Raw genomic sequence first — 26077 nt, 5'->3', positions numbered from 1 at the left:
ATTAGCTGTAATGAAGGATTGTCTGTGAGATTAAGGGCACAGTCCTAACCAACCTTCCAGCACCAAGGTACGGGCAATGTAACTCTGAGGTAAAGGAACTAACATTACCTTGAGGAGGCCTCCATGTCTGCCCCTAACTACAGGACGTTGCACATGCCCCACTGGCACAGCTATGACAGTGCTGGAAAGTTGGTTAGGATTACGCCCTAACTAGCTTTATGAGACAGTGGTGCTTTTAAATGAAGCGGCTACCTGCCACCTTCTAGTAATTTTTAATTCTATTTTTTTCAGCAAGGATATTCATTTATTGCAATTTGCACTTTTAACTATCTATCCAGGTGCATTCCATCCCATTTTTAAAACAATATTAAACTTTAGATAACAGTTAAAAAAACAAACTAACTTTAGCTTTAACATGTTTTTCCATATCCTATGCAGGTAGACAAAATGAAGACTCTAAGCTACCTGTAGTGTTTCCTGTCCCTGAAAAAGTGGATTTGGGGGTAAAATGCCCCCAAATTACATTTTGTTAATGCAAATATATACTGTAATGTTGATATGCAGTTGTAATGTTGCAACTGTTAATGTGGCTTAGGGCCCAATCCTATCCAACTTTCCAGCACTGGTGCAGCTGCAATGCAGCCCCAAAGTAAGGGAACAAATGTTCCCTTACCTTGAGGAGCCCTTTGTGATTGCCTCCCCACCCCGGGATGCAACGCATGCCTCAATGGCATGGTTGCACCGGCATTGGAAAATTGGATAGGGTTGGGCCTTAGGCTGCAGTCCTATACCCAGTTATCTGGAAGTTAGCCCCATTGAATTCACTGAGGCTTACTTCTGAGTAGACATGCATAGGCTCAGAGCAGTGTATCTCAGATGCAACGTTTAGCTGCATAACCAAGATTCCCATCTTTTTTTCTTGGGCAGGGGGGCAGAGGATTGAGTTTATGGATTGGTAGTAAATGAGAGAGTGAGGAGGGGTGCTAGTGGTTGTCATGGTTTGGTCGGGTACATCACTGGCCCAGAGCCCATGCCCATCAGAGGGCCACTGGGCATGGCATGGCTGTATTCTCCTGCCCCCCCAAAAAAACCTCAACCTTGCCAAAGGTAGCATTCAATGCATCCTCAGTAAGAATCACGACTGCTGTCTGTCAAAAAAGTGGTCCCCGTTTGGACTAGAACTTACAGTTCTGCCTCTACACTATGTGCATTCTGAGTAGATCTGGTAACTCTGCTCCGCCATATTCTGAAATCCATGTTGGGCCAGAAGGCCCGACACAGTCTCAAGTCTGTGCCGGCAAAATAGCTGGCACAGACTTGAGAAACCCCATTGTGGAGCTTGGTGCCTTCTCTGGGGGAAGGGCACAAAAGTCCCCTTCTCCTGAGGAGACCTCTGGCTGCTTCCCAGCACCCACTGGATATAGAGGTATACGCTTTGGCGCTACCCCAGCAGGTGCCAGGAATTGGACTGCCCTTCCCTCTAGTTTGGGCTTAAAAGCCTAAAGTGCTGAACAACAAAGATTTAAGCACATGTCTATGCTTTGAAATCAATGTATTTTAGTATCAAGCAGAAACCAAGTACTTAGAACTACTTGGGCTATGTTTAATTTTGAGGGTGTTACTTGAATCCCGAAGACAGGAAACCTTTCCATATATTCTTCACATACTGTCGAGAAATAGGGGACTCAGGTTTCTTTGGTTGTAGAGATGATGGGAATACCATTGGCATACTTCAGACTAGAACAGCAGCTATTCTCATAAGTATTCACAAATGGGGACAAGAAAGATAACTGGTAGCCCTGGTAGAATTGAGGTAACAGGTGTATTCATTCTTTTTGGTGGGAAATGGATAAAAACTAGGCCAGTTGTCTCTCATTGCTTCACACTGCTACTGGCAATTTTGTTGTTACAGTTAGCTTCATCTGCCTTCCTTATGAGTGCAGTGGATCATAACTTTGAAGGAATAAATATATGCTCCAAATAAACCAATAGTAAGTCTTGCTTCTTCTTTTACAATGTCATAGTAGAGTTAAAAATTAAACTGCCCCTAGAGGCAGCACTCTTATAAGACTGAACAGAATAATGAGCATCTTTTGGGTTAGGGGCATTTATTTTTGAATCTATGGATTTAAGTAATCAAAGAGAGTCCGTTCCTTGGAAGAGCTCTGAGGTATGTTGCTTGTTGACCAAACTGCAGCCAGTCTCTTTCTCCATGCTGTGGAGTGTGTGTGGGGAGGGGGAGGGGGAGGGGGAGTGATTTATGCAGTTGCTCCCCTTGGGCTTGTGACCCAGCTGTGAACACATCATGTGACCCATGATTAAAAAAATGATTCGTTATCTGCAGCCTCTTTTTCAAACTAGGATGTGCAACTGATGCTGCATGTATTTTGCAACAGCAATCTTTTTTTTATTTTTTGGTGCTAAAGCTTTGTCTTGATGGCCACATAGTGATTTTATTTTCAGTTGCCTTTTGTTGCTTGAATGTGGTGGTTCTTGAAAGAGAGAACCTTCTTTCAATTTGTAAAAATCCCTGCGTGGATTTAATAAGCCTGCCTGTGTAAACCGCCTTGAATAAAGTCTTGAATAAAGACCAAGAAAGGCGGTATATAAATACTGTATATTATATTATTATTATTATTATTGTCTAAATGTATATATTTGATTTTTTAAAGCATCTTTGATATTATTACAATACTGTTAACTATTGACTGAATGATTACTGTTGTATCTCAAATATGCTGATGCAGGCATTCTATGATATAAATAAACCTCCACCAGTAGCATCATTATAATAGCACAAGCAGCAGAAATTTATGGAAAGAACAGATTAAATGCTTAGACTTAAATTCTTCAGTGTGCAAGTCGGCTTAAATTGCTGTGTCTGAATTTTGGGTTGCTGAATCAGGTGGAAAAAATCAGACTGACACATCGCTTGTCTGTGCATTTTTACCATGATATATTACTAAAGGAAAAAGCTCAAAGTCTGTCATTGATAATTCTGGCTAAAAACCTGGAACATAAATTATTAAGATCTGTAGTTTCTTCTCACAATGGCCTGGGAGCTTGGTTCATATATCAGGGAATGTAACAGCAGCATATACTTAGCAACATGAGGACATTTTTACGTATGTAATGAAGCACATACTATGCATTTCTTGAGCTACTTAACATTTAATTTAACATGACATTTAAATTAAATAACACCCACGATCACTTAAAATGGTTTATTATTCAAAGTGCTAAAACTAGACTAAAGAATTATAATCAAAGAGTATGTTATTTGTTTATATTTATGAGAGGCACTCTCTAGTGACCTGGTTGTGTGGCTTGTAAATTTACAAGCCACAAAGTCTGTATGCACAAGTACCAATCCAGCAGTACGTGGATGCTGCTGCTTTGCTGTGTGGAGATGTATAACTTGGTCCTTTTGAGGGGTGGAGGATCACAGTGATTAATAAGAAGGTATAGAAGTTCCAGCAGCAGCACAAAGTTACAGTGTCTTCTGTACTGGTATCCAGCTCTGCTCCAGAGCCGGTATGGCATTAACCCGAAGTCTGCAGTGCTGGTGTGTTGCGCAAGACAACCCATGGCCAGTGATAGGCAACCAGACTATGAAAGATTTAAAGAAAATTTGAGCTAAATTTATGAGATTTTAAGAGCTGAACCTAGTATTGAACTTCAGTGAAGAAAGAAGGCGAAGTTCACTTGGATACGAAACAATATTACCCAGTACATTGAAAACGTGTGCTCCTTGTTAGGACATTATGTTTCCTTTCTCATTGAACTGGGACATATGGAATATTCCTAGAATATTTCTGGCTAGAGCAGTTTCCCAGAATTAAAATGGTTTCCTAAGTAAAAAGTTCAGCCCGCATTAGAATTGGGAAAGACAGATTTAATTGTGCAAGATTTCAGCTGAGCACTAAAGCCTCCAGTTCCATATTCATAGCTCTTACTGTTAGTTTGCAAAGTATCTGCTAGTTATCTTTTGTCAATCAGAGGGAGAGGATGGTTCATCTGTGTCACCAACCCACTGGTCAGTCAGATCCCTGATTTTTGAGGTAGTTGAGAGCAATGAAGTGGCAAGGGTGCTTGCTAGAGTGATGATAAAGGAAGACTTGTGATGCTTTGAGCACAGGCTAGAATCCCCGTGAGGCCTATTCCATTATAGTAATGGTGAATAAATTTCTCTTGAACCATTGCACCTCCACAGTGTCAACCAATCTAGGCTGCTCTTATGTCTTTAATAGCAGCATTGTCTGCACAAATAAGTGTGAGGCTCTTCCTGGTGTGGAAACAAAAGCTACCACCTACTAAGGTCTGCAGATCAAGTTTCTAAAACCCATGGGCACAAGTGAAAAACATTGACAAACTTAGTATTAATTTGCAATTAAACCTTTAAACATATATAGGGTGCTTTTCCCTTATTACTGAGCATGGCTAGCTGCCTTCTTCTCTGCACATTTTGAATTAAGACAGAAGGCTTATGGAATACTGACAGATCTCCCACACCTGCTAAAGTTTCACGACTCTTTTTAAAACTTAGCACCAACTTAACCTCTGTGGCCCAAACACGTTGCCGCCATTCTACTCCTAGTTCCCCCCTCACTTTTTTGCCTTTTCTTTTTTCATACCTTTTCTTTTAATTCTTTTTACTCCTTTCAGACTTGATTGACGGTCAGGCTCTCTGAGTCTATTTTTGGTACCAGAGCTGAGTGTGGGGAGAGAACCACTGATCACATGAAGCATATTTTTCCAGATCAACTTCACCTCTGTGGCCAGTGCACACCCCACTTCCCCACACATCTTGAATTTGGGCCGAGGTTGTCTGTGAAAGTGTGCTTAGAAAGTGTGAAAGGGTTTACAGTACCATGGCTATTTCATTCCACAAATATAAATAAATAAATCTACTCCTGGCTTCCTCTGATCCCTTTTTGTTCAAGCAACTCCATACACAAAATGTTTCTCTACCCACTCTAAAAAGCAACTTAAATTTGCCAGCACAATGGAGGAAGGCATATTTTAATTTTTTATGGTTTATCTTTGACTAATGTAGTTTATAAAGGAAATGGATGAAGGGTTGAACAAAGCATTTGCTGAATTTCCTTTCTCAAACATCTTGCATTCTTCATTGGATGTCCCTGCAGTCTTCCGTTTCTGTTCTGATTGGGTTTCTCTTCCCTTTAATATTTAACCAATTAGTCTCTCTTGCATTTTTCATCCCACTCCACCTCCTTGTCTTAGTATTTCCAAATCTTAGTAGATTGGGGCAAGCAGAAAAAACTTCTTAATAGTACAAACTTCTAATTTGCTTTTAGCACAGAGGTGCGGGGGAGGTGGTTCAGAGGGGGAAAAAGTAATTAAAATATTTTTTGCCAGTTGCTTTGCTTGCCTTAGTAAGAATTTAAGTTATGTGATCCACAATGATATTTCGTAACATCACCCACAAGATAAAGGATATCAAGAATACAGAGCTCAATGTATAATGCTGGTAGGCTACTATTGTACTGCCTGTTTCCTAGATTTGAAATAACATAAGCATGGATAGTATAATGATAGAGATCTTAAAAATGGACTCATGAGAGGGTGAAGTTTCCGTTGACAGAGCTCTGGGAATTGGGCTGTACTTATCAGATAAATGTTACCTATTGCAAAACAACAACAACTAATTGGTCTCCTTCTGCCCAGACAATACAGCACTGTATGTGGGATTCCATGCTGTAACTATCTTCTTGTTTGAATTACAGTAATGGATAGACTTTCTGGTCACCACTGTGCTAACATACAGTGCCCTATAGAGAAGAGGCAGACAGTGCTTTAGGGTGGATACTTAACTTTCTTCCAGTTTAAACCATCAGATTAATTTGCTTTTCTCATCAGTGAATGCAATGAGATATTCATAACACAGAAGACTTTAATGTAGAGAGAGGAAACATTTATCCTAGCACTTAGAGAAACTCTAGAGGATGGCTTTGGTTCCTGACCATACACTTTAAATAATTTGCAAGTGTATGAAATAGCTTATGCATGTAGAAAGCCTCTAAATGAAGACTCCAGACATAAATAATGGTTTTTTATTATTTATAAAGTCCCAGCTGTAGGCTAAGAATGAGGTGAGCCACCAAAGGCAAACGTGCAATTTTGAGATAGGGGTAGGATTTATGGAGGTGGGAAAGGTGGGATATAAATTCTTTAAATAAATGATAAATCTAAATTTGGCGTCCTAGCACCACAGTGCCAGGTAGATATGCATTGCTGTTTACCAAGACGTAAACCGTTGAGTAAGCTGTTTGTTTAAAATATTTCAGTCATACTGAGGAGGCTTGCAACATTTCAAAAACATTGAAAACATTTGGAAACAACAGTTCAAAGCAGTGTTCATAGCCAGAACAGAAACAGTGAGCATGGCACAGGTAACCAAATAACTGAAGGAACATAAGAGAGCCCGAACAAAACATTAATTACCTACTTAAAAGCAAAGGGAACATAAAATGTCTTTTCAGAGGAGGAAGTTTCAAAACTGGGGGATTGTCACTGAAAAAAAAACTTTCCCATGTCCCAACCAGCTGTGCCTGGGGTAACTGTGGGACATGAAGAAGGGCAGCCAACCACGAGCACGGGGTGTGGACAGGTTAAGGTGGGAGGAGGTGGTCCTTCAGGTACCCTGGTCTCTGGATTAGGATTTTATAGGCAATGACTAGCACTTTGAATTTTGCCCAAAAACACACCAGAAGCCAGTGAGGTTTCTGGAGCATAGATGTGATGTGATCTGAACATCAGGAACCCAAAAGCATCCTGGCAGTTGTAAGTTTCAGCAGCTGCAATTTCCAGAATGTTTTTGGGGCAGCTCCAAGTAGAATGTATTCCAGTAGTCCAGTTGCAGTGTGATTAAGCATGGGATATTGGAAGCAGATCTGTTTTCTTCAGAAAAGTCCGAAACTTGCATGCCAGCTGAAACTGGACACTGTTGACTACAGTTGCCCCGTGTAAGAGCACTCACAGACAGTAAACCTGATGCCTCAAACTGAGTGTTGTTCTGTCCAGGACAAGCTATGACAAAGGAGGGCTCCTCCAGGAGCCAGTATAGGACACCTCACTTCCTCCAAGGACTGGAAATTCACAGAGATTGAAAACCATGTGAGTTTTTCTAATCCACAGGATATATGGAATGAAGAGTGAAAAAGACACTTGGATATTAAATGGCAAAAAAGCTCACAGGTGCCTCGCGGATAAGAAAACCCACGTGCAGTAATTCTGTAGCAAATTTTCATTTGCATGTGGGTTTTTGCACATTTGGTCTGGGCTATAGACAACAACAGGTGGCTCTAATCTCATACCCCCATCCTAACAATTGCAAATAAAACACTTGTGATTTACTCCTAAGTCACATAGTTTGGGCTCTCTTTGCCTCAGTTATGCACATATTCTCGGTTGTAGAAGTGAGATAATGACCAGGTATTTGACTCAGGGAGGACATTTAATTTAGCTTGGAGCAGATAACTGAAGTCAACTGCTGAATTGCCTCAGAGTTTCTGATGTTATCCAAACAGCTGGGCAATTTAAGCCTACATAGAGTATTCTTGAGGGCAATGCCAGCCACTAGCATTATTGATTCCTATTGTGTTTGCTTCTTACTGGCAAGGTTTGGTACATTAGGAGACCAGCAAGAATCTGCTGGGACATCTCCAAAAATGCACTCTGATTTTATTCAGTAGCTCATGTTCTGCCATTACTGATATTATGTTAACTCAGGTTGTCTCCAGAGGTTGCCGATTATTGTTTATGTATTAAAATTGTAAACTGGGGAGATACTAATGACTGCCGTCTTTGGAATGAATGGCAACAATGAGAGGGAAAATGTTTTGCAGTGAAAATTGACTGTGTTGAAAGGATGAATTGAGAAGACTACCGCCTTCCCAGTCTTTGAAAGTTGTTGAGAAGGGGCTGGTAAAATCTGACACAGTCTTAGATTGTTCTCAAAACAGTCAGTATCCTAGCAACTCCATCTCCTAACAACTTTCTACTGTGATAATTTAAACAGCATTTTTAAGGACTTGATGACCTGATAGGTGGTATGTGACCTTCAGGTTTTTACATTACTCCCAGACAAATAGTGCTCCTGGAGCACTATTAAGTAATGAAATGACGGCACTTATTTTGCAGTAAGTAGAGTTAGCTGTTCTGTGAAATGGAAATTCATGCAACTTTCGGGAGGAAATTTGCATGGACTCCAGTGCACCTGGTCTCCAGAAATCCCACAGCACCCTCAACTTTACTGACCCTTGCCTTCTGTTAATCTGCATTACAGATGGTAGTGATAACGAGGCCTGAACATGCAGCAGAGTCTCTATCCCCTCCCTAAAAAACAATGACAGCATGAGATTTTTCCATATAATTTTTGTATGTCACTTTATATGACCAGGGTTGCAGTTTTGATGTTAAGCACAGAATGAGATGGGAAACTCCCATGTAAAATCTATTGAACGATTGGATTTTAGTCACTAAGAAATTTACAACCTAAAAAGAAAGACGTTTCATCATTTGGCTTGGAAAGGAATGGGAAGATGAACAATTCTGTTGTGTTCTAGCTACAGAGGAACAGCAGCTAGGTCCACATTTAGGCTTCCATCCATCTGCTTCCCTCTGCTGTCTCTCCTCCCTCCTCCCTAATTTTTGTGCCACTTTAATTATGATAAGCAGAGCAGCATGACAGGTGATCTCTTCGTTATGACAGGTGTGTTGGGTTCTTGGATTTGGAATGCATACTTAATGTCTACATTCCTCCTGCTGCTCACAGTAGAGGAACATTTTTGAAAGAGCCAGAGAGAGGGGTTGTAATCTCTGGAGGTCTTTTATCCTCATCTGGATGACACTCAAATCAGAAGGACACACATGTTTTTCTCTCCATCTTCCAAACTCTGTCACCTGAGGTACCCTGCAGTAGAACTTTCAAACCTCATTCCTGTGTTAATATGAGACGTTGAATGCTTTTATGTTGCTCAGAGGCTTCTACCGTTGTTGAGACGTGGTGACAGTTTAGCTGTCTTTGGGATCAGAGTGCCTGGGATCTCCTGGGTTGTTCTTATCTGCAGAGTCACTTGGCAAGGGAAACACCAGATTGGAGCACTATTTTCCCATTCTCTGTTCAAAGGAGAGCTCTCGTTGCATGGAATATTTGAGCAATCTGTGTCCTTAGGTAGTAACTAGGAAAAATCTTCCTGATATCCAGCAGGAATGGAATCTATTTGTAAAGGAAACTGGCTTCATGTTCAGAATGACTTTTTGGGCTTTGACTGTTCTCCTTTAGATAACATTTTTCTTGAGAAATGATGGTGATTATATATGTCCCTGGGAAAGCAGAAATTTCAAGAGATGTTTAGAAATTATACAAAAAAGAGAGAACCTAATCAGATTGTATGCATCTTTTGCAACTCTTTTCCAAGCCAATCATTTCTTGCCGTGGTCACAGAGTTGTCTGAGGTCATAGCTGACCCTTATATTCCAATTGTTGCCTTGTTTAAGTTAAGGGATGCATAATAGCACTTTTGTACCAGTGTGCAATGCACTTTAAAGAGAAGAAAGATGAGACCTGAGGCTGGGTACTTAAGCAATGAATTCACCTTCTTCATATGTTACTGTAGAAATTGGACTCATGCTGCACTATAAAATAGAAAACTTTGTAAAGGAGATGAAGCAAGAGTCCCTGAGGAGGTTGTGCCATCTCCTATTTCTGTCTTCCAATCCTAGTTGCATGATCTCAGCCAGAAGTTCAGGAACAGGGAGAAAAGCAGGAAATGCTGTGCTTCATTCCTTCAAAGGATGACTGTGTTTAAAGGATGACTTCTGGCTTCTCAAAAGGAGGGCTAGTAGTAGGGGCCAGTAGAAGCCCCTGGCACTGGCCTCTTTATGTACTTTAGTATTTGTCTAAGGCAGCATTCCTCAACATTTGTCCCCCGCCGTACCACTTTGCATGGTCCATCTATTGGAAGAACCACCAGAAGTAAGTAGGAATGATATCATCACCAGTTAATTCCAAATTGGGAGACCAAACGCAGTGTGACAAACACTGGTAAGAGGCTCAGGACGGACAGGAGGGCTTTTTCAAGTGCACCAAATGTGCACTGGCTTGGCCCAGTGAGCCTGTGAACAATTGCTGCTTGTTGTGTGGCATTGCTGGTCTCGCTGCCAGGTGGCAGGGGCCTGGGGGTCCCAGGAGTACCACTGGACACCACCTCAAGTACCACTGGTTGAGAAATGCTGGTCTAAGGAACCCTGGACAAATTAAAGCACTTAAGAGGACAGCTTTAGGTTCTGGACCACACATTGGGTTGTATCCTAACTTCTTCCATGAACAGAAGGTACTTCCAGATGTATGAGTGGGTGGTACAATTTTCACTGCCTCGCCATTCCCTCTGTGCAGCCCCTCCCATGTTGAATGTCATTCTATTCCAGAGGGACTTCAGAGGAAAGGAGGGAATTGACAAAAATGACCCCACTTTGCATGAACAGAAGCTTCTTGGTACAGAAGAGAAAAAGTTAGGATGCAGCCCATTATCAGTGTTAAACGCTTTGATAATGTAGAATGACATCTATACCTAGGAAGCCTTACTTGAGAATGCAAGACTTAAACTGAAAGCAGGAGGTCTATTGAAGACAAGGGAAGAAACTCCTGAGTGAACAGATATATTTTGGCTGTTCAGTTAAAAAAAAAAAATGCATTTAGACATGAATTTAATTGTTGTCTGATTTTTGAATTTGTGAGTCACACATTATTACTTCATTCTGCCAATTCTGTGTTCTCCCCCTCTTTTATCAGTGTACAACTTAAATGTGAAATACTGTTAAAAAAAATACAAAAACCCATTAACACATCAGTTTTCTTCACTGAAATATACTTCTTATGTTCGCATGTTTCACAAAGCATTGCGAAAGGAAGGTGTTTCTCTGGTTTTTATTGGAAATCTTGATCCTTTCAGAAGTGACTTTATGTCACAATATATGAGTGTTATAAAAGCCCTGCTGGACCGGGCCAAAGGCCATCCAGTCCAGCATCCTGCTTAGTGGTTCACCAGCTGAAACCCACAAGCAGAAACGAAAGGCATACTTCCCTCCCACCACTGCTCCCCTGCAGCATGTTATTGCTGCTGAACCTGGAGATAGCACATGGCCATCATGACTAGTAGCCATTGGTAGACCTGTTACCCTGCACATGCCCGATCTTGTCTGATCTCGGAAGCTAAGCAGGGTCAGGCCTGGTTAGTACTTGGATGGGAGACCGCCTGGGAATACCGGGTGCTGTAGGCTTATACCATAGTCTTTCGAGACTGAAGGTTGCCAACCATCATCTTCTGTCCATGAATTTGTTCAAACTTCCTGTGAAGCCATCCAAGCTAGTGGCCATCACCATATCTTGTGGCCATAAATTCCACAGGCTAATTATGTGCTGGTGAAAAAGTACCTCTTCTTGTCCATTGTGAAACTACTGCCAATCAGTTTTAATTGGATGACCCCTGGTTCCAATGTTGTGAAAGTGGAAGGAAAAACTTTTTCTCTATCAACTTTTTCAACATCATGCACAATTTTAGAAGTCTCAGTTATGTCACCCTCTTGCCATCTTTCTAAGCTAAAAAGCTCCAGATGTCACCTTTCCTCACAAGGAGATGCTTCAGCCCTCTGATCATTTTGGATGTCCTGTTTTGCATTTTTTCAAACATTACAAATAATCCTTTGTAGGTGTAGTGTGGCTGACCGGAACTGCACACAGTATTCCAAATGAGGGTGTATCATAGACTTGTGTAGGGGCAATATAATATTAACAGTCTTACTGCCTAATCTTATCCTGCGCCTATAGCAGCAAATCTCTCAATGTGCTGCCATAAGTCCAGTTACGGTAGCATGAAAGGTGCACCTCTTTCAAGCACTCTGGACCTGCTAGCGCAAATGGCTAGAAGCTCCATACACCTGCAAACGGCCTACCCAGACCATAGCGGAGTAGGTAAGGTGGCAGCGGGAGCAGGCTGTGGGCAGTTCCAAGGAGGAATCCAGTGTGGATCTAGGCAGCAGCAGTGTGTGTCAGATCCTGCTCCCCTTTTCCAGCTCAGATCTACTCCCTGATTTTCCTCAGACTTGCGCCAGTAAAAGAGCTGGCGTGGGTCTGAGGAAACTCATTGGTGGTCAGACAGCCTTACAAAGAGGTAGGTATAAAGTATTTTTACTTACCTCTCCCAGGCCATATGGTTGCACTGCTCCCACTATAGAATGCATTGTGCACTCCATTAGCTGTGCTGCATGCTATGGACTGGTAGGTAGGAGTGGGCTGTTATTCTAATAAGCAAACTTAGCATATAAAACTACCAGGCTGATTATGGAGAGCACAAATTGGTCAGTTTTTCAGAGGTGTTGGTTTTGCTGTTTATATTTTCCTCCAACCATATGTCTCCACTCAGTACCTGGTTTTACAACTGAAACTAGTTTTAAAGTAATGAGTCAAACTGGAAATGGCTTGGGAAGTTAGAAGACACAACTTATTAATTTTCGTCAGTGTCTGACAGCATAACGTTTATCCCAAATGGAACTGTATGTTTCCTGACGTATCCAGGGAGGTCTTTTTTGCATGTTCCATTTCTAAAGAAAGTACATCTGGTGTAGACACCTGAAAAGGCTTTCCTTGTGGTGGATTTCAGGCTGTGGAACCTCTTCCCACAGGAGGGTGTGGTTGGTGCCCACACTAATTCAGTTGTGGCACTGGTTGAAAACAGTTTTAATTAAGTTAGGATGCAATCCAAACTGCGCCCTATGGCAGCCCAAGTCTCTTGGGTTGGTCTAGGAGGGTCGCAAACGTGCTCTAAAGCACATTTGCGCCTCCTCGAGGGGAAGCCAGGTCGGCGCTCTAAGAAGTGCCGGCCTGCAAAGGCATAAGCCTCCATTCCGGCTTCCCCTCAGCTGCTTGTGTTGGCCCACCTGCGCCGACACAAGTGGAAAAGGTAGGCGTGGGGGGATGAGAAGGAGGAAGGAGGGAGGTGTTCCTGGGCAGGGGGAGGGAGGGCGATGGTGGCCCCGGGGGCAGGCAGGTGGGGAGTGGGAGGCGGGGCTGGGATCCGGCAGTTATGCGAGATCCCAACCCCCGTTTCCAGAGAGAACGAAGCAGCTTCAAGCCGCTCTGCTCTGCTCTCCTTGGACCTGTGCCACCTCCAGAGGTGGCACAAGTCCAAGGAGACCCATCGTGGCCAGCAGCCCTCACCCAGGGGTAAGGGGAAACATTTCCCCTTACCTCTGGCTGAGCCGCTTCTGGCCACAGTCCTGCGCTGGATACAGCGCAAGCCTCCTGGCTTGCCTTTTCCAGCGCAGGTTAGGATTATGCATTTAGCCTTCCTCTCAACTGTCATACTGCTTTGTGTGTCTATTTGCTGCTTCTGATCTGCTTTGAGTATTGATGATTTATTGTTATCTGATTATACTTTTGATTATTTTATTGTTGTTCTTAAACTGATTATTGTTAACCAACTTGAGAGCCTTCCTAACAGGATGGGGAAATGCAAAGTACAACATTTTTTAATAACTAAGGGTGCAATCCTATCCAGATTTGCAGAGCTGATGCAGTCATGCCAATGGGGCATGTGCTGCATCCTGCAGTAGGAGGGTAGTTATGGAGGCCTCTTCAAGGTAAGGCAATGTTTATTCTCTTACCTCATGGCTGCATTGGCACTGGAAAGTTGGATAGGATTGGATAGGACCTTTGATATTATTAAACTTTCCACAGTAAAAATACATCCAACAAGAGCAGAAGTCCTAATTGCACATGTTCATTAGAAGGTTTTCCTTCTTAGCCTTGGACCAATCTTAAGTTTTGTCATGTAAGTTACAGAGTCAGTGGAAAAATTAAACGCTAAAATGAATAGTTTCCTATTGAGAATCAGAGGAGTAACCCATTTTTTTTCCTGTGCAATTAAAATGGAATGATTCTCTGTTCAAGCTTAAATAGATTTGAAAACTCTTTTGCAGCGATGTGTGAAGTGTTAGTTCTATTAATATGCTGTCTTGAAGTTAAGCAGCTGCAAACTCCAGAATAAAACTGACCCAGATCTCAAATTCCCTATGGGTTTGAATGGCACACAGGATATCAGTTGCAGAACAAATTTACTTGGAGGTGGGTGGTTCATTGCATCTCATTTCCTTTGAGTATTTTAATTTCTGCATTGTATATTGTAATTATTCAGAACAAAAGTTTTCATTAGTATGCTTTGAAAAATGATCTTCTTTCTTTCAATGCGGGTTCTTCAATCTAGGCAGGGTAATAGTAAATGGTAACATAAAATTTAATCAAGATGGACTACCATGTAGTGACTTTATGTTACTTTTCTGAGCCTACGTAAGTTTTCTCATTTGTTTGTAGCAAAACAATATCACAGCCTAATAGTCTGTGCGGTTATTATAGAAGCTAAAGGAAAGGTATATGCACAGTAAAGCAATGGAACCACCCCCCCCCCCATGCAAGCATCCATATGTGTAATGCCAGAGGTTCCTTTGGCCCTTCCACTTGCTTTGTAAGGTAGAAGGATTGAGAGACTTGAGCCTAAGCCGTAAACATTATATATTTAGAGTGGAAAAAATGTACTTTAATACCTGGTATTTCCTTACTGGTAACTGCTTAGGAAACTGACATCCTTTAAATGGGTACCTTTATTCACACAGCAAAGGCCATTATGCCATGAATAAATTATTTCACTGTCAATGTTTTTCTCAGGGCTCTTAAACACAGAATGTATTCCGGCTGGTCATTTCAAGTGTTCCTCTTATCGGTATTGTGCTTTCTGCTTGGCATTCATTATCCTCTTATCTCACTGCCGTTTCTCTCTGTAGAGAGTTAAATGGATTGATTACTTTTACTGCTGTATTGGTCAGGATGTGCAATGAATTCTCTTCAGCTTTACAGCTCATTCATCATCTCACCCCACCAACCCACTCCTTAAACATTTTGTTTCCCTTGTATATGCTGCAGATGATTAGCAGAGCTGTGAATTCAAGCAGAGGATTGTACCTATCAAACATTTTTTGCTTTACACCTCTACCAAAGCAACAAAAACAGTCTATTATTATTATTATTATTATTATTATTATTATTATTATTATTATTATTATTATACTGTAGAATAGGCATTGAATGAATTTGTGACTCTTATTTCTTCATTGTGTTGGTTCTAAAAGCAGTTTGTGTTTTGAGATTGGACCACCATCAGACAGAAATGGCAAGACCTATAAACCAAGCCTTTATTGTGCCTTCCATCGCATGACATAAAGAGAGTCCTAAGGTATCACAAGAATTGCATGAGGCATGGAGAAAAGAATTGTTCAGATTATCACTTGGCAGCTGTATTAACACCAAACTGTTGAGAAGTTCACACTACCTTTTGTGAGCTTTTTGTGTAATTGGGAAGGGGGGAAGTAGCACGAAGTTCTCCATGGTGGGATGTGTGCATCTGGTGCTCATGTCTTTCACCTTAGTTTGAAGGTGTATACATGTTTGGTCTATTAGTTGTGATGAATAGTGTTCATGATGTTTATATGCTGTTGCCACCATCACTCTTCATATGTAAGTCATATGTATGTCTCCTCATCACAATGGCTGTACTTTACCTCTAGGCACAGAGGCAATATCTTTCTGAGTACCAGTTGCAGGGGAGCAACAACAGGATAGGATTATGTCTTGATCTCTTGCTTGTAGGAATCCCAATAGCTGCTGGTTAGCCAAAGTGAGAAACAGGTTGCTGGACTTAGTGGTCCCTTAGCCTGGTTCAGCAGGTCAGGCAAGCTTGGACCACTCTGAGTATATCTAATATAGTAGCAACTTTAATTTTCAGAAATTCAAGTTTTGGTTCTAGGTTTGTTTTACCTGTAAGAAAACAGCTAGACAGTGCGATCTTAAAATTTTGTTAAAGGATGTGGTTTAGAGGCTAGGATGTGTTGAAGTTATAGGAAGGTCGAGTAGGCCGGGGGCACCAGTGGCTAACCTCCACAGCCCCGCACCCCGCGAGCTGTCACTGCCCCCCTGCACGGAAATCTGCCCCCTTCCATTCACCTGAGGCTCATGGAGCCTCACACGACCTGTGCCTGCATTGGGGAAGCCTCTCTGAGGTTCCCCAACACTATAAACTGTGCATCCAGGAAACTGGAAGCACAGTTTCTGACCCTGTCAGGGGCCTCAGAGAGGCTTCCATGAGGTGAGGCTCGCGCCAGGGGCATTTGCCTCATAGGCTGAATGGAAGGTCTACAACTGGGGGGCACTGGCACTACTCTGTAGTAGATCATTTCTCACATCTTAAAATTCCTGAAGACTCCAGTGTAAAGCATCACTGGTGACAGAGGCTGAGAGATTCCTAGAGAGTCGCTACCATTCATATCCAGCACTACTGAGGATTATAGGTCTGACTCATTGTAAGGCAGCTGCTCATGGCAGCTCTGTGACCCTTAAGAGATTTTTCTCCATTAATAGCCCATATAATTTCCAATACCTCATATTAATCCAGTGAATGCAATGCATATGCTATTCAGGGAGAGCATATGCAGCAGGGGTGTTTGCAGGTGCCCTGTCACCCACGGACTGCTTGGCACACTCTGAGCAGTGGTGGCCTCTGCCTTCCTCCATCTTGTGAAACATCAGTGTACAATGGCATATGCTCACTTCCCCATTGATCTGGCAGCTCCTCAGCCCAAGCAAGGTGGCATAGGCCAGTAAGCCTGGAGATGCAGTAAGGATGAGAGAGAGGGAGAGGGAGATTTGTGTAAATTTTAAGCACCAGTTGCCAGCAGAAATGATCCCAGCTGGTCAGGATAAGTGGAATAGATTTTTGTGTGACAGGGAATGATCTGTGGTTTAGCTACGTCATCTGCCCTGAAACCTCCCTCTAAATCGTAAGAAGTCAGACTGCTGCAGTTGCTCAGTGGATAGGGAAAAGGGCACTCTGCTCATGCTTGGAGGCAACTTTTTTTGTAATGCATCAGATTTTTCTGGACTGTGTCCATGCACAAATGAAGATTTGGGGAGTGGGGGAGATGATACCTATGAGCTTTCTGTGGATAGTGTGCTTATGACATTGGTTAAGCGAGGAGAATGATCAGAAATAAACTTACTGCTCAATTGTTTCCTCCGCCACACTGAAGCTGCAGGCACACCATGAAGTCATGTGCTGCATGCTGTGGTGTTGGTGGGGACGATCAGGAGACCCGCAAGAGGTAAGAAAATTTTTTTTCCCTTCTTGGACCTACACCAACTTCATAGCTGGTACAAGTCCAAGGAGTGCCAAGGGATGTGGCAGGTAGAAAAATGGAGGATAAGATCTGATGTGTGCAACTACTATTAGATCCACCCCCTTGTTCCCCAACATGCCCCCCAGGTCCTTCCTAAAATGCTCTGTTACTTCTCCCTGCCCACTGCCGACCACCACCACCTCCTGTGGGTGCTCTGGTAGCTCCGGGGTGGCCTGGGTGCGGACTGGACGGGGTGGACTCTGTGGGTGGACTGGGTATTTGATAGCTGGTATCTGATAGCTGGTGACTGGGTATCTGATAGCTCCGGGGTGGACTGGGTGCGGACTGGACAGGGTGGACTCTGTGGGTGGACTGGGTGCTCCGGTAGCACATGCATGCTTGGTCACCAGCCATTCGCAATTGCAGCCTGTGGTACATGTTGTCTTTGCATCTGTGGTGGAACACTGCTTCTGTCAGTGGAAGGAGGCCATAGGTTAGGACCCTGTATGTGAAGAACTGTTTCAAATTTTGTGGCTCTTCACATAACCAAACTGGGATGGGCTGTGTACAGGATGATGATGAGAGAGGTAGGATCTGTGTTGAAAGGAAAAGGGAAAGATTTGTGTTCAAGCCTGCTTAGCAACTATGGCATTTGCCTTGAACTCTCTATCTCTGTAGCTGAAATTATGAACAGCTTTACCAATTGTTTGGAGAGTTCATGTCTGGAACTCCCTGCTCTACATCATCTCACAGAAAGATCCTTGCAGAGGAAATCTAGAAACCATGCTCTTTCAACATAATTTTGTGCCTGGCTCAGCCCCTTTGCCATTTTGCTATGGCAACCACTATCTCTTCTCAGAATTTCTGTGAGTCCAGAAAACAGTGCAACTTGCATAGAAGAGGCTGTGACAGGATTCTACCTATGGGTTTGACATAACCAGCCAAATCTTTGGCTGTGAAATACTAGTGAAAGGGTGTCAAGGCAATTCAATGTTCAGACAGTGGCTTTATCAGTTCATGACATTCTGCAGTAGGCTAAAGTAGTGGTAGAATACTCAGCCCGTGTAGAAGGAGATATTAATCACAACAGAGTTACCTTTAAGGAGGTAAAAAGCAGATTCTTAGGATTTCTTGCATAGATTATACACTGCACTGTGGTCAACTCTACAAAACAGATCCCTGTAAATTGCCTCCTGTGCAGAACCAGTTCTCCACGCAAGCAAAATTTAAAATTTTAGTCTAGATTAATTTAGCTTAGTCCCAGCAGTAGGTTGGGGAACGTGCATGCATGTGTGTAGAAGCATGCGTTCAAACTTCAGACCCAGACAAGATGATTTCCTACAACATACAGTAGCCTAGAAGGACAGAAGCTATCTCAGAAAGAAATCATAAACATTGGCTAGCCTAAGAATGCAAACCATCTGCAAAAGCAAAACAAAAAAATGCATGCTTCCAGTATGTTCGTCGCACCAATTTATTTACCGGTTTCCATATAAATTATAGAGAAGTAGAAAGGAGATAACCAGGTTGTGATGCTCAGTTGGATTAAGCTGTAATCTTATACTTTACCACATGTGTTTAAGTCACACTGAAGTCAATTGAACTTAATTGGGCATTGCCATATGTAGGAACATCGCCACAGGCAAAGAACGGCCTGTTTTCTATGTGCCCACTGCGCAGTCTTAGAGTGGAGATGTTAAACAAAGCTGGCAGAACTGAATGAACTTCCACGGACTATTTGAGGAACCAGAAATGGGTAGCTCTGCTTCCAGGTGCAGAACAAAGACAAATATATATTTGGCCATGGAAGACAAAGAGGCTGTTATCACAAGTGTTTTCTTCCTGTTCTCACCAAAGAATCCTCTGCCCAAGCCACCAAAGGAGCTAGGAGAGACATTGGTGTATGGACTAGTGCCGTATGCACTAGTTATATGCTCTAAAGAATGTCTTCTGGAGCTATCCTTTTTGGACAGCACATTTTATGCCCTTCTGGATTGCTGGTAGCCAGTACTGTAACTATTGCAGATGTCAACTTCTAAGCCTTCATTCATTTATACTGTGGGGCTACACCTATGCTCTTTTTGCAACATTCCTAAAGTATCAGTGCCTCTGCTTTTGTCGTCAGCTTCTTTGTACCAGGATTAAATGTTAAATAAGGTCTTGACTTTCCTCAGAAATGCCATTTGTTTGATAGTACTTCTTTCCCTGCCAACTTTTGCTCACCTCCGCAGTTCAAAGTACAGAGCAATGCTGTGTCCCAGTAACCCTGTTGTATCATACTACCCTGCTGGAATTCTCTTCAACTGCACAAGAGATGGAGAGTTGCTAAAAGTTTGAGGCACTGAATTTCACCTGCAACGAATGCTGCATATTTCATCAGAGTGCTTTTCTTTCAAAACCCACCAACTCCCGTGGTATTTGGTGTGGGCATCTGAATGTTGGAAAAAGTGATTTGATGGACTCCTCCTCCTCAGTGACCAGCATTTAATCAGTAACGTTTTAAAAAGATGCTACGCATAGCAATGGGAAATTCTACTTATTTCACAGCCAGCTGTGAGAACTGGAACATCTTAGGCTCCTCAAAATTTGATGCTGATTTTTTGGGACAAAAAAATTATTTTCAAAACCTTCCAACCCCAATGTTCATTTTTTGTGCATGTTTAGGTACTCCCTGATACCTAACCACTTCCTAGTGATGGCCTTGCATTACATAATTTGGTGACTGTTTTCATCTAAATAGCTGTATTCAGATCTAACTTAATAGGATTTTAAGGATTTAAACAATGAACAGTAGTAGCATCAGCAATGACAAATGCAACACAATCTGGAATAAGTAGGCATAAATATTTTTAAATAGGTGTGCGTGTTTTTGATAGTTTAAAAAAAACATGCTTGGTTTTGTTGCTTTGTTTCTGTTTAAATAAAATATTGTTACCTCAGCAGCATGGTTCAGTCCCCACAAAGCACTGAAACAGTTCCATATACCTGATGTACAAAAGAAAAAGACCCACCCATAGGTCTCTTGCTGGAGCGATCACACAAGGACAAATGGACAAAGTTTGGTGGTCAGGAGGTGTGCTTTGGTAACATTAGGTATGATATTATTACAGGCCCCACCTCTGTATCGGTGAATTCAGACCCGTGGTTTTAACTACCTGTGGGTTCCAAACCTGCAGTGGAGGCCAGAACTGAGCTCCTGGACATGACCAGAGATCTTCTCTGGTCATGCCTGGGAGCCTTTCTGCTAGAAAGTCGGTTTCCTGTTTTTCTGAAAACCAGAAGTGCTTTCTGGCTCCTCCAGAGGGCTTTCTGTGGCCCATAGAGGCCTCCGTAGGCCTTGGAACATCTCCAGTTGTGTCTAGAGGTCCTATGGACCAGACCAGCAGATTTATTTATCCATGGGGGGCAGTTCCAGGAATGGATCCCCCAAAGATACCAAGGTCTGACTATATTAATCCTTTGCTTTCTCAACAAAAAGCATTTCACGAAGTGGCTTACTTAGCAAAAGTAAATAAAAATGTCCCTGGTGTGTAATATTCCTGATAACTTGTAATATAATCTTTGTGAGGGACATTGGTGTCTACAGCATCTATATCCCTGGTTGCTAGGATAATATTCTCTGGGAGATTGTAGTTGTTTCTACTTCCTTCAGGAAGTCAGTATTATCCTTCTAAATAGCTAGACGTATTGGCGCATAAGGCCTGAGAGTGGAATCCATGTAGCCAGATACCCCTCCTGTGATAGTGCCAGTCTCCAAAACAACAGGGCACCCAGGATTGCCTGGTTTGTGTATTGAGTAGTCAATAGAAGAATGCTAATTTATGAAACACTAACTTAAGAGAATAAGTAACACCATATTGCGTTTTCTCTGTGGCTGTTTTGGAAAACTCCTTTATGCTGCAGATTTCATCAGAACAAAGGAACATAACAGCTTTGAATCTCACACTGTATGTCACCGTTTTCAAACTATGACAGAATGCCAAACTTCTGCTTCATAATCATTTTCCTGGTTGGTTGGTTGGTTTTGTTTGTATGTTTGTAAGGTACTATTAGTGAGATAGGAGTGACCTACTTTGAGACTGGCTTTTGAGTATTGCTCTCATTTAAGTGATGGGTCCATGCAGCATGTGGCACTTGCCAGTTACTTAAATGTTGTCAGGGCTTAGAACTAATTAAAGTTAGTGTGTGTGTGTGTGTGTGTGTGAGAGAGAGAGACAGACAGACAGACAGACAGACAGAGAGAGAGAGAGGACAAATACACACGTTCTGTTTCTGCTGGCCATGAAAGTCTTCACAATGACTTTCAGGGCTAAAAATGCCTTCATGCTTGTGAAGGGTATTGCTGGAGGAGGAAGAGAGGTTAATGGCTGATGGGGTCTCTACAAACCATTTCTTTATCCTTTACTAGATTCAGTTTGTTTTGCCTGCCTCCTTAAGGAGCTCTAAGCCCTAAACTAACTGAAATATATAAACACATTTATGAAGTACACCTCATTACTATGATGACTCAGTTGGTGCCCTTTGAGATAGGAAAGATTGCTCTCCTCTGAGATCTTGGGTTTTGTTCTTCCCCTTCATTGCTAGAGATTGCGGTGGGCACAGAGAGGATGCTGGATGAGGTGGACTTGTGTTAGAGTAGTGGTCTAACTTTTTCAAAAATGAGACCAATGTTTACCTTTGATCAACCCTGTGAGACATGTACTGAGAGAGAAAAAACAATAGTGTGCGTGTTTCTTCTCTGGCTGTTGTCTCATCACTTATTTAAGGTATTTACTGTATATCCCACCATTCTTTGCATAAAATAGGATGTTCAAAGTAGCAAATGTTAAAATTCAGAATGTCAGTAAAATACAGTACAGCATAAAACAATTGCAGTGGCTAAAAGCAGCAAGTAAAATAGCAAAGCAGTAAAAGGTATCATAGCTGTGAAAGAAAAAAATAAAAGACAGACCAGCCTGACTTTTGGAACTTTCAGCAGGTAAACGTTCCTATTGGAGGGGAAGAGTGACCTTTTAAAAGAAAATGTCCGTCGGTGGGGAGAGGAAGGGAGTCAGAGTTTAGCAGCTTTTTCCACTGTTTTGTGCTGAGCCTGCTATGAACTTTATAAGCAGTTTTTCTCTGAAATAAAGAAGTTGGGTTCATCTAAAAAGAGATGCTTGTAAACTTAAATCATTAGTCAAAAGTTTGTTTTCCTAGAGGGTTACTATGAGACAGGAGGGAGGACTGGGTTAGAGGGCTAGTGCTTCATCCCCCACCCTTGCTAGCAAAGTTGGTTGTCATAGATGTCACTGCTGCACACCTGTCTTGCTTCTAGGTGGGCAGATGGAAGTGTTAGGGGGCTGTCTGACCTTCAGTTGGTGACCTTCTACTGACAGGTGCTTAGGAGTAATTATCACAAGGTATGCCCAGTATTTTTTGTTGTATTCTGCCAATAGATCATTTATAGGACAAGATACAACAGTTTCAGTTTTGGAAATCTACCTGTGTGTCAATATAGAAGAAGGGAACCTCCATGGTCACTACCCTGAAGGAGATGGGGGGGGGAGTGCATTGAGCAGGCTTTCCACATGATGTTGTATAAATATCAACAGCTTACCTTCAGGATGAAATTTTTTATCCAAGGAAATGTGATACCTTTCTGAGTTAACACTTTATATATTGATTTTCTTGTTAATATGCAGAACAATTCTATCTGTCACCATTATTATGACCACTTAGTGGCCTGTGAAGTTAGCTGATGACTCTGAAGGTGGGTCTATGAGAACTGTATTAAACAAATGTTTCAGGGCAATAGTTTTAGATGTCTTCTAAAATATTCCTCATACAAAACACACACTTCTGAACAAATGCCTTTTTTGTACAGGCATGTGAACAAAAGGTAAATTTATTAGCTTTTCAGATGCAGATTTGCTTTTTAGATGCTTTTCAGACTCTGGGACAACTATTATTAAATACACAGCTGATATTCTTAATATATTCAAGTTTAGCATCTTGAGGATCTCGTATTGTCATTGCATGACCTCTGTGATGCACATACCCAAAAGATCCAGTGTCGGCTCTCTATCAGCATACTCTTCAGCATCCCAAAGAAATTCTACAAGTCAAACAACCAAGGCACCTCTGAATTCAAACTTAGTCTAATAGTTAGTTAGAGCAGCTTGTAACAAACTTTTTCAGTTGCTTCCCTCAGATGTTCAAGTGTTGCAGGTTTTCTACAAGAAAGTACATATGCATAAATTAAAAGCTAATTAACGTGTATATATTCTGGAATGTCCTGTAGATATTTGCTAACTGAATAATGTGAACTGATTACAGATATTATGCGCATTGATCAGTTGGTATGCATAGCCTCCATGTCAGTTTCATATATTGTTAGGTCAGTATGCATTGTTCCCAGGTGGAGAATATGTCCGTGCCATGGGCCATTTGTGTACATTCTCCTGTGCCACTTGGAGGTTGCGTATGTTGACTGGGCAGTCCCATACTTACAATCTGTTTCTACACATCATTCATGCCTTTGTGTCAGTCTGTTCAATCAGTAGTGTTTATGTATGTTCTTCATTCTACTTACAATAACTACATCACACACATACAAAGACACAAGAAATAATCTCAACTGTTCCCCTTCCTTTTTTTAAAAAAGTCTTTTTTGGATTCTGAGAGCTTCTTGTAAATATCTGTAGGTGGTCACATTGCATGCAAACACTTTTGTTGTCACCAGAATTCTAGTGGAATGGCTTTCTAACATGCACAGTGCTTCATCTTCGAAAGCCTGAGAGACTCAAGCCCTTGCACAGAATATATGAAAGCTAGTCAGACTGTTTGGAATGTGAACCGCCTCTTCATCTAAGAGAGAGAAGGAGGGGACTATGCCTGTCATTTTTCCATGAACCCAGAGCTTTGATTGAGCTGTTCAAATATTAACGTGCCTAGTGGGGTAGTCCAGAATGTCCGCCAGGCCTCTTGATATATAAATATTCATACCCTAACATCTGCCACAGCTGCATATTTTGCTATTCTGGTTTTTGTTTTTTTTAAATGGGAAGAAGTAGTCTCTTTGAGGAAGTTCCAAAGGAGCTGTAGGCCTTTCTCTGTATATGCCTGTCATTTAAGAACTTCTGTTAATATTGGGCTTGAACACTTCCTTTCTTGCATTACAAAGGCATTAACCCTGCTCTGCTGCCATCACCATTTAATTTGGTTCTTGTGGCATTGTCTGTTTCTTCCTTCCAAATTTGTAATCCCTTTCCTGCCTTTGGCCTTCATCTCTCGTATCCCTTAGGTAACTTTACCTGAACTCCTGTGCTCTGTAAATTTTCTCACTTGTCCCAGATGGAGCATTGTTTTGACAAAATTCCCCTTCAAATTCTAACCAAAGTTTGTTATTTTGACATGCTGTCAAATGAGCATTCATCTTCTAAAAACATTCTGGCATATATCTACTTGATTAATCTGCCTGATTTATACCTGAATAAAATATTGTCTGTTTTGAACCCCATAAGATTCATGATGGAGAACAGAGTGCTTAACTTCTAAAGTGACAGATGTCTGGGATTATGATTTTCTAACAGTCATATCCTTGCGCTCCAAAGTCGTCTCCCTATTTCCAGAGATATGGGAGCTGATTGTAGGTATGTACCTGTTTGGGGGGGGGGAACACACACTACTCCATGCAGCAAGGCATTACCTTCACTGTTCACTAATTTTAAAGTGGAGTCATCGTTTTGAAAGCAGATTCTGAACCCATTGCTTAGCAGGATAGGTGATCACGATAGGTACATTTATTTCCATCTTGTTCCTCAAAACAAATAATTTAAGAACTCCATTGCTAAAGTTTGCATTGTACCACCTTCTGCTGTACACTCAACTAATATAAGCCAGCCATACAGAAGTGTTTTACTTTCCTACCTAAAAAAACAAACAGCTAAACAAAATGCTCAAATTCAGGTTAACCCAAAAGAAGGCAAAATTGGCTTCAATTCAATTACTGCTTCGAAACTGATAGACAGATGCATTGGGAGGTTAGGTGATGTTATTGAGGGCTTTTTATTCCACCTTTTTGCTCCCAAAGTGATACTTAAGACATTTCACAACAAATGGAGTTGTTCAAAAATCAGGGAAAGGAGAAGATACATCTTGTTACTGTTACCTTCCAAAACACAGGCTCAGTGCTTCCTTTTAAAGATACATATTTATTTATCATGAGCATTTGATGGATTGTTCTTTCAGCCCTAAATGCTCTGAGTGGTGTATGTATACAGCTTAAAATCAACAACCATAGGAAAAAAATATTTGTAAATGCTACAATAACAAAGCCAGCGTCAGAATAAGTATCAAAATCACATTGCAGATTACATTACAAGACAATCTAAAGGTGTTTAAAAGGTCTGAGCAAATATTAAAAAGTCTTCCATAGCTACTGAAGATACATCAGATTCAGTGCTAGAGGAACTTTCCTGGTGAGGGCATTTCAAAGCACTTACCTGGAGAGGCCTCACCTTCAGTCACTACCTGCCTCTCCTTCAGGAGACTGCAATGAATCAGGGTCACTGAGAACTATCTTAATACCCAGGCAGGTTCTTGTAGGAGAATATGGTCCTTAAGCATTGGAAGTTCCCTTGTACTTAGTTAAACTACTAATGCATCCAGATCAGTCTTTTCTATTTCAGCTGGAATCTGGTGCCCCGCTAACTGAAGAAAGAGGCACTTTTTCAAGTGATGCATCTCTTATACTTAGCAGGGGGAGAATAATTGCCCCTCTTCACTCCCAGTACATTGTCTTTTCTAGTGGCTGTTTGTTGGTGTTTCTTCTGCATCTTTTCATTTGTGAACC

General features: G+C 41.7%; 1 protein-coding gene and 1 pseudogene across 1 annotated transcript in view; both read left to right on the top strand.

Moving 5' to 3' along the window:
* Positions 1 to 26077, top strand: part of KLHL29 (kelch like family member 29) — a 298936-nt gene that overhangs the window by 161536 nt on the left and 111323 nt on the right. The gene's annotated exons all lie outside the window — the stretch shown is intronic.
* On the top strand, positions 11183 to 11304 carry LOC136638217 (5S ribosomal RNA; annotated as a pseudogene).

This window comes from Tiliqua scincoides, chromosome 1 (genome assembly GCF_035046505.1).
Source record: "Tiliqua scincoides isolate rTilSci1 chromosome 1, rTilSci1.hap2, whole genome shotgun sequence".
NCBI lineage: Eukaryota > Metazoa > Chordata > Lepidosauria > Squamata > Scincidae > Tiliqua > Tiliqua scincoides.
Note: the sequence above shows the minus strand (reverse complement) of the source record. Positions and strands in the feature narration are given on the sequence as shown.